Below are 9,840 nucleotides of genomic sequence, written 5' to 3'. Positions count from 1 at the left end.
GAGTTGCTTCGTGGCCTTGTGGAAGGGGTCCAGACCTTGGCCGAACGCCATGACCAAGCGCTGAACTCATTGCTGGAGCAATTCTGCAGGTTGTCTACCACGACGGTAATCTCACAGCCCCTCAGTAGCCCAGCTGTTAGCGGCGCCGCCTCACTGGTCATCCCAGTTTCCCGGGAACCCCGCTTCCTCCACCGGAATGCTTCGATGGAGAGTCGGGCATTTCTCGCTCAGTGTGCCCTCATCATCGAGCTTCAGCCCTCCTCCTTCCCCTCGGACCGCTCTAAGATAGCCTACCTCATCACGCTGATGTCCGGGAACGCTCTCGCCTGGGCTACGGCAGTATGGGAACAACAGCCGGCTATATTCTTCAGTCTGGAGGAGTTCGTGGTGGAGGTCAAGAAGGTTTTTGATGCCCCATTGTCCAGGAGAGAGGCTGCCCGGAACCTACACCAGCTTCGGCAGGAATCCCGCAGTGTTGCAGATTATACGGTGGATTTCCGCACATTGGCAGCGGAGAGTGCCTGGAACACGGAAGCGCTGTTCGACATGTTCCTGCACGGAGTATTGGAGGAAGTGAAGACCGAGCTTGCAGCCCGGGAACTACCGATGGATTTTGTTTCCTCATCGCCTTGACCATCAGGATCGATGGGCGACTACGGGAACGAAGGAGAGAGAGGAGATTCGATTGTACTCGCCCGTCCAAGGATTCCAAATTGCCTCCGAGGCATCCCAGAAGTTCTGAGAGAACCCGAGGCTACCCAACTTCCCCCGACAGTCGCCGAAGACTGCTGATCCACCTCTTCCCGAGCCTATGCAACTAGGCAGAGCTGGGTTGTCTCTAGCTGAACGGCTATACAGGTTCCAAACCAAGAGTTGCCTGTATTGCGGGACTTGTGGTCATTTTGTGTCCACATGTCCACTAAAACCAGGCTCACTGTCAGGAGCGAGTACTCTGGTGGGACACATGGGAAACTTTTCTTCTTCCCTTACTCGCATCCCTTTTCATGCCATTTTGCTGTGGTGGAACCAGTCGAGATCGCTCCGGGTCCTATTCAACTCTGGGGCCGATGAGAGCTTTTTGGACTCTACCCTGGCTTCTGAGCTGGGCATCCCCACTCAGCCCCTCTCCATTCCCATGGACATTAAAGCGCTGGATGGGCGCTCTTTGATAGCAAGTTCCTTATTTTCTGTATATCGTGTTGTCGTTTCTACTGTAGGTGCATACGGTATGTATTGTAGCGACCCGCACAGACAGCTGTGTGTTATGTGTTAGGCTATTAGTTGGTTGTGTTGTACTTACCAGTACCCAGTGTTCGCGGGGGGTTGGGCAGGGGGATGGAGCATTGGAAGTTAAGACCAGGTTTAGCCATTGTTCTCTCTCTTACGTCTGGCCTTCACAGAGAAGGTCACGGTTGTTTTATATGGTATCCTTCATTTATTTGGCGTAGGCTACGATTAAACGGTAGCCTGTGTGAAGGTGGTTATTGCATCTATTGTAATGGACACCTATGATGTGTGTAAATACTTTTTTGAAGGTTGTACTGATGATAATGAGCTAAGCTATTTGCCAGCTATGTGTGGCACCATGTTTGTTGACATTATTCAATGCATTCTGGGTGTCATCTGTCAGACCAAAGATGTTATAATGAGGTGAAGGAATGGTTCACTCATCTTTTTCCGGAAGTGAATGAAGGGAAGTGGATGATTGTAGACGTATAAACAGACCAAACTCATCTTGTCTCCTCTTATTATCTTTGGTTGATGTGAAAAAATAAACATTCCGGCGTGCACAAACTACCCATCATCGGATTACTTTCGATTTCTAGAAAGTGTTTTATTCAATTATTTCGATCAATGGTGAGCTCACCCGTGATGTGATTAATTATAAATAGTAATTGCTATTAGCTAATTCATATTGTAGTTTCTGTCAGCCGGGAGTTTAAAAAAAAATGATTGCTTGGGTTACGTCAATCTTTCCTCAGCTAGGACAAATGTAGCCTACATTTTCTGGTTTGGATGATTGTGTTATGCTGTAGCTACATCTGTGAATGTCTGAACATTGCATCCAAAAACTGGTCACATTCTGGACATAACTTTGTAAGGACTGTGTTTATGCAAAATGTTTATGTGAAAAAAAAAGTGTGGCCAGCTCAAATGCTGATTGTTGCGTCAATCGAAAATGGACGTTCTAAATAAGCGCTCTAATCAAGTGTTCTAATCACACCGGTTTGATCATACACAACAGGGACCACTATAGAACGATCACACCCGTTTGTTGGTATGTGGGAAAAGGTTAAGTCTCCTCAGATTCCTATGGTATTGAGATTCTCCTGGCTCCAGTGACACAATCCCCCCCGTTCTGCCACCTCCATTGCCTGAAGTCAGCAGAACCTGCCCCGGGACGTCTTCCTGGGGGTTCGGAAGTCGCCCTGGACCTCCGGGAGGTGTTCAACATGCCCGGGCAACTTCGCTTCCGCTGCACCGACCTTATGACTGCGGGATTGACCTTCTCCCTAGCACCACTCTGCCCCGAGGACGACTGTACTCTCTGTCGGGATCAGAGACCAAGGCGATGGAGACCTATATTGGGGACTCCCTAGCTGCAGGATTCATCCGACCTCCTTCTTCTCCCGCCGGTGCAGGGTTCTTTGTGGAGAAGAAGGACAAGACCCTGCGGCCGTGCATCGACTACCGGGGTCTCAATGACATAACGGTGAAGACCTGCTACCCCTCATCTCCTCTGCCTTCGAGCCACTCCAGGGGGCCACCGTGTTTTCCAAACTGGATCTACAGAACGCCTACTACCTGGTGCAGATACGGGAAGGGGACGAGTGGAAGACCACCTTCAACACGACCAACGGTCACTTCGAGTACCTGGTCATGCCATATGGCCTTACCAAAAGCCCCTGCTGCGTTCCAGGCTCTGGTCAATGATGTTCTCCGCGACATGTTGAACCGGTTCGTCTTTGTCTACCTCAATGACATCCTCATCTTCTCGCGCTCCACCCAAGAACACGTGCTCCACGTCTGACAAGTTCTCCAAAGCCTCCTGGAGAACCAGATGTTTGTAAAAGCAGAGAAGTGCGAGTTCCATCGCTCCACCGTCCCTTTTCTAGGTTACATCATCGCTGCAGGGAGTGTACAAATGGATCCCGGGAAGGTGAGAGTGGGGGTGGATTGGCCCCAGCCTACTTTCAGGGTGCAGCTGCAACGTTTCCTGGGGTTCGCCAACTTCTATCGCTGCTTTATCCGGGGTTACAGCACCCTGGCTTCCGCCAGTGTCAGCACTCACCTCGCCCAAGGTTCTGTTCACGTGGTCTCCAGCTATTGACTGGGCGTTCCAGGAGCTCAAACATCACTTCACCACAGCTCCCATCCCGTTCATCCTGACCCATCCAGGGCAACAGGGTGAATAGTAGCCTATAGTACCTGGGCTCTCCATGTATCACCTCTTTGGGAATGTTACAGGGGGATTTGAGGAATTATAGCCAAGTGTATTTGTTCTTTGGTTTTAGGGTGATACTCGCAGAACCGATTAATCTGCAAGGGATTCATCTGCAAAAGTTCTAGCCTGAATAAGACAGGGATCTTTGCTCTGTGGTAGAAAGACACATATCTGTCCAGACGAGAACTACAGTGCATGGAAAATAACAAGTGTAAATAGACTGTTGGATGAGATTAATCCAACCCCCATGGCCCTCAACCTCAATAGCCGAGTTGCAATCCGATCTGAACCCACACGAACACACACACGCACATGGACACACACACACATTCACACTACTATAGCCTTGTAGGTCTGGCAGGCCATTCCTCTAGTCTGGAAAATATCATTAGGCCTAGTGGTAGTGTAAGTGTTCTGTAATGTCTCTTTTGAAAGCATGTTTTTTAATATCCCCCAGCACTCCTCATCCACAATCAGCATAGAGCTCACAATGCACACCAAGTGGGACTTGCCCCCAGCTCCATCAAGTTGAAAATTACTTTGTGATGGGAATATTATCGTTCTTTTGCAAAGATGGGCTCACACCTCTGCTTGTGTGTTTTGGTTAAGAGTGTGTGACTGTGTGTAGGTGTGTGCAGGTGTCTGTGTGTGCAAAAGCAAGTGTGTGTGTGCATGTGTGCGCGTGCGTGTGTTATGAGGGCGTACCTGCAGTACAATTAGTTCCACTGCTCACAGAATGGACCTCATCACAGGTTTTACACAGCAGGAAAGGTCAACCTCATTCACCCCTCCTAATCAAACAACCATTAGTATGCAATATGTAAATAAGACACCTAGCACTCACCATCCACTGATCCACTGACGCACACGGGCCACAGCCTTCTTGTCACTACAGGTGAAGGATCTTAATTTGATCACTGCTTTGTTGCTGAGAATTTTCCTGCACCGCAGGAAATGCAGATAAGCTTTGTGATTTACATCAATTCACTGAAAACCTGAGCTAAAACATGGTTATGTTAACAGTATTGCACTTTTCATGTAGCAATACTTCAATCAAGTAACATTATGGACTACACATTCAAATCCTGTTGCTGCAGGATTATTTTTGCTGCAACAATACTGGTCAAACTAAGATCTTACATCTGTACCCCCAAATTTTGACAGATTTGAGAGACATGCTTTTACGAAGCAAATTGGAGGGTAAATTGTGAAAGACAAAACACCACAGAAGGTAATTGCACACTCACCAACCACTGGATATGAACTGAGAACAAAGACAGAGAGGAGGGAGGTATAAGTGGATCAGGTGTTTTTATCAGATGTTTTTATCATCAACAGTGAAGCTGAAGATAAGATCTGGTAAATACTGGTTCTTACTCATCAAGTAATCCAAGCGTGTGTTCTCATCATCTGAGTCAGATGCTTGACCGGATTTGCAATAGAGCAGCCAGGTGTGCTATCATACGAGTGCATAATTGGCTCTGGCAAATGATATGCATTCAAATATCTGTTGTTCTGAGTCCACTGTGACTCTCTTCTCTCTGTACAGTCAGGTGTAATGACAGGCTATAATGACTGTGTCATTTGTGGAGATAGACAAAAGATGGGCACAGTGAGTGTGTGTGGGTGCTGTTACTATCCAAAGCCCTGACCATCCTCGTCAGTGAATTTCATAAAAATATATATTTTTTAACATTTAAAAAGTTATCTTTTTTAGATAAAACTTTACTAAATATAATCACAAGTCACCAAATAATTGATCAAAACACACTATTTTGCAAAGAAGGTCTACAGTAGCCTCAACAGCACTCTGTGGTGTAGCCGGAAAACAGCTAGCATCCGTCCTCCTCGGGATACACTGACTTCAATACAAAACCTAGGAGGCTCATGGTTCTCACCCCCTTCCACAGACTTACACAGTAATTATTACCACTTCCGGAGGACGTCCTCCAAACTATCAGAGCTCCTCCAGCATGAACTGACATGTTGTACACCCAATCAAAGGATTAGAGAATTAATCTAGTACTGAAAGCATAAGCTACAGCTAGCTAGCACTGCTGTCCATAAAATGGAGTGAGTAGTTGACTCAAAGAGAGAGAAAGTCAATAGCTGAACAGTTTTGAACAAATTAATTTCTTCCAAAATGAAGGAGAAGCTAGAGAGAAATAGAGAGAGAGAGAGAGATTTCGTATATATTTTTTTCACTTACTTAGCTAGCAATTGCAGGTAGCTAGTTCAGCCTACTGAAACACACTGCTCAAATAGAGGGATGCTATGTTAGCTAGCTGGCTATGACTATCCAACACAACACTGGAACTCTTCCAAGTCAAGGTAAGCTTCTGGTTTTACGAATTTATTGCCACCGAGGCCCGCCGGTGTAAGTGCTAAACGTAGCGGGTTTACTAATTGTAGCGGGTTTACTAATGCGTTAGTTCTATTAGCAGAGGTCTGGACTCAAGTCACATGACTTGGACTCGAGTCAGACTCGAGTCACAAATATGATGATTTTAGACTCGAATTGACAAAATCAAAAAAGACTTGCAACTCGACTTTGAACTTAACACCAATGACTCGTGACTTAACTTGGACTTGAGCAGCGCATCAACTCTTCATTTTACGGATTACAGTTTGAATCGGACAGCAGCCAATGAAATTGTTCCAGGGGAGAAAAAGTTGCGCGTGGCAGTGCAGAGTATCATCGGCGGGTGAATTCAGACGGAGCCCTTGGAAAGATGCACCTAATCATTGCACCTAAGATTGAGCTACAACTGGCTATGTTACTGCCTGTTACTGCTGTTCCTAAAACCATTAACATACGTTAGCCTACTGTAACCACACAGAGGGTGTGTGTGTGTGTGTTAAGGTTGGGGGCGAATGTGTACAAGTCTACATCAACCGATTCCGCCCCATAGCGAACTTCAATCGTCGATCGATAAAAAGAAGAGAGATTTGTTTCTGCTGCGGTTACCGACCCCCTCAGCTCCCAGCTGTGCCCTGGACACCATCTGTGAATTGATGCTCCCATCTAGCTTCAGAGTTTGTTCTGTTAGGTGACCTAAACTGGGATATGCTTAACACCCCGGCAGTCCTAAATCCAAGCTTGATGCCCTCAATCTCGCACAAATCATCAAGGAACCCACCAGGTACAACCTAAATCCGTAAACATGGGCACCCTAATAGACATTATCCTGACCAACCTGCCCTCCAAATACACCTCTGCTGTCTTCAATCAAGATCTCAGCGATCACTGCCTCATTGCCTGTATCCGCCACGGGTCGCGGTAAACGACCACCCCTCATCACTGTCAAACGCTGCCCTAAAACACTTCTGCGAGCAGGCCTTTCTAATCGACCTGGCCGGGTACCCTGGAAGGATATTGACCTCATCCCGTCAGTTGAGGATGCTGGTCATTCTTTAAATGTTACTTCCTCACATATTAGACAAGCATGCTCCGTTCAAAAAATGCAGAACCAAGAACAGATATAGCCTTGGTTCACTCCAGACCTGACTGCCCTCGACCAGCAACAAAAACATCCTGTGGCGAACTGCAATAGCATCGAAGAGCCCCCGCGATATGCAACTGTTCAGGGAAGTCAGGAACCAATACACGCAGTCAGTCAGGAAAGCAAAGGCCAGCTTTTTCAAGCAGAAATTTGCATCCTGTAGCTCTAACTCCAAAAAGTTCTGGGATACTGTAAGTCCATGGAGAAACAGAGCACCTCCTCCCAGCTGCCACTGCACTGAGGCTAGGTAACACGGTCACCACCGATAAATCCGTGATAATCGAAGACTTCAACAAGCATTTCTCAATGGCTGGCCATGCCTTCCTCCTGGCGACTCCAACCTTGGCCAACAGCCCCGCCCCCCCGCTGCTACTCGCCCAAGCCTCCCAGCTTCTCTTTACCCAAATCCAGATAGCAGATGTTCTGAAAGAGCTGGAAAACCTGGACCCATACAAATCAGCTGGGCTTGACAATCTGGACCCCCTATTTCTGAAACTGTCCGCCGCCATTGTCGACCCCCTATACCAGCCTGTTCAACCTCTCCTTCGTATCATCTGAGATCCCCAAGGATTGGAAAGCTGCCGCGGTCATCCCCTCTTCAAAGGGGGAGAACCCCTGGACACCCTGGACCCAAACTGTTACAGACCTATATCCATCCTGCCCTGCCTATCTAAGGTCTTCGAAAGCAAAGTCAACAAACAGATCACTGACCATCTCGAATCCCACCGTACTTTCTCCGCTGTGCAATCCGGTTTTCCGAGCCGGTCATGGGTGCACCTCAGCCACGCTCAAGGTACTAAACGATATCATAACGCCATCGATAAAAGACATTACTGTGCAGCCGTCTTCATCGGACCTGGCCAAGGCTTTCGACTCTGTCAATCACCATATTCTTATCGGCAGACTCAGTAGCCTCGGTTTTTCTAATGACTGCCTTGCCTGGTTCACCAACTACTTTGCAGACAGAGTTCAGTGTGTCAAATCGGAGGGCATGTTGTCCGGTCCTCTGGCAGTCTCTATGGGGGTACACAGGGTTCAATTCTCGGGCCGACTCTTTTCTCTGTATACATCAATGATGTTGCTCTTGCTGCGGGCGATTCCCTGATCCACCTCTACGCAGACGACACCATTCTATATACTTCCGGCCTTCCTTGGACCCTGTGCTATCTAACCTCCAAACGAGCTTCAATGCCATACAACACTCCTTCCGTGGCCTCCAACTGCTCTTAAACGCTAGTAAAACCAAATGCATGCTTTTCAACCGTTCGCTGCCTGCACCGCACGCGCCGACTAGCATCACCACCTGGACGGTTCCGACCTAGAATATGTGGACATCTATAAGTACCTAGGTGTCTGGCTAGACTGCAAACTCTCCTTCCAGACTCATATCAAACATCTCCAATCCAAAATCAAAGCAAGAATCGGCTTTCTATTCGCGCAACAAAGCCTCCTTCACTCACGCCGCCAACTTACCCTAGTAAAACTGACTATCCTACCGATCCTCGACTTCGGCGATGTCATCTACAAAATAGCTTCCAATACTCTACTCAGCAAACTGGATGCAGTTTATCACAGTGCCATTCGTTTTGTTACTAAAGCACCTTATACGACCCACCACTGCGACCTGTATGCCCTAGTCGGCTGGCCCTCGCTACATGTTCGTCGTCAGACCCACTGGCTCCAGGTCATCTACAAGGCTATGCTAGGTAAAGTGCCGCCTTATCTCAGTTCACTGGTCACGATGGCTACACCACCCGCAACACGCGCTCCAGCAGGTGTATCTCACTGATCATCCCTAAAGCAAAACCTCATTTGGACGCCTTTCCTTCCAGTTCTCTGCTGCCTGCGACTGGAACGAATTGCAAAAATCTCTGAAGTTGGAGACTTTTATCTCCCTCAACAACTTTAAAAATCTGCTATCCGAGCAGCTAACCGATCGCTGCAGCTGTACATAGTCCATCTGTAAACTACCCACCCAATTTACCTACCACACCCCCATACTGCTTTTTATTTATTTACTTTTCTGCTCTTTTGCACACCAGTATCTCTTCTTGCACATGATCATCTGATGATTTATCACTCCAGTGTTAATCTGCTAAATTGTAATTATTCGATTTATTGCCTACCTCATGCCTTTTGCACACATTGTATATAGATTCTCTTTTTTTTCTACCATTTTATTGACTTGTTTATTGTTTACTCCATGTGTAACTCTGTGTTGTCTGTTCACACTGCTATGCTTTATCTTGGCCAGGTCGCAGTTGCAAATGAGAACTTGTTCTCAACTAGCCTACCTGGTTAAATAAAGGTGAAAAAAAAAAAAAAAAAAAAAAAATGGAACCCTACCTGTCCCAGACCTGCTGTTTTCAACTCTTAATGATCGGCTATGAAAAGCCAACTGATATTTATTCCTGATTATTATTTGACCATGCTTGTCATTTATGAACATTTGGAAAATCTTGGTTCTCTCTAATTCTCTCTTTCTTTCTAACTCTCGGAGGACCTGAGCCCTAGGACCATACGTCAGGCACGACGGCATGATGACTCCTTGCTGTCCCAGTCCACCTGGCCTTGCTGCTATTCCAGTTTCAACTGTTCTGCCTGCGGTTATGGAACCGCCACCTGTCCCAGACCTGCTATTTTCAACTCTTAATGATCGGCTATGAAAAGCCAACTGAAAATTATTCATGATTATTATTTGACCATGCTTGTCACTTATGAATATTTTGAACATCTTGGCATAGTTCTGTTATAATCTCTACCCGGCACAGCCAGAAGAGGACTGGCCACCCCTCATAGCCTGGTTCCTCTCTAGGTTTCTTCCTAGGTTTTGGCCTTTCTAGGGAGTTTTTCCTAGCCAGGTCTTCTACACCTGCATTGCTTGCTGTTTGG

Source organism: Salvelinus sp. IW2-2015, linkage group LG13 (genome assembly GCF_002910315.2).
Source record: "Salvelinus sp. IW2-2015 linkage group LG13, ASM291031v2, whole genome shotgun sequence".
NCBI lineage: Eukaryota > Metazoa > Chordata > Actinopteri > Salmoniformes > Salmonidae > Salvelinus > Salvelinus sp. IW2-2015.
Note: the sequence above shows the minus strand (reverse complement) of the source record.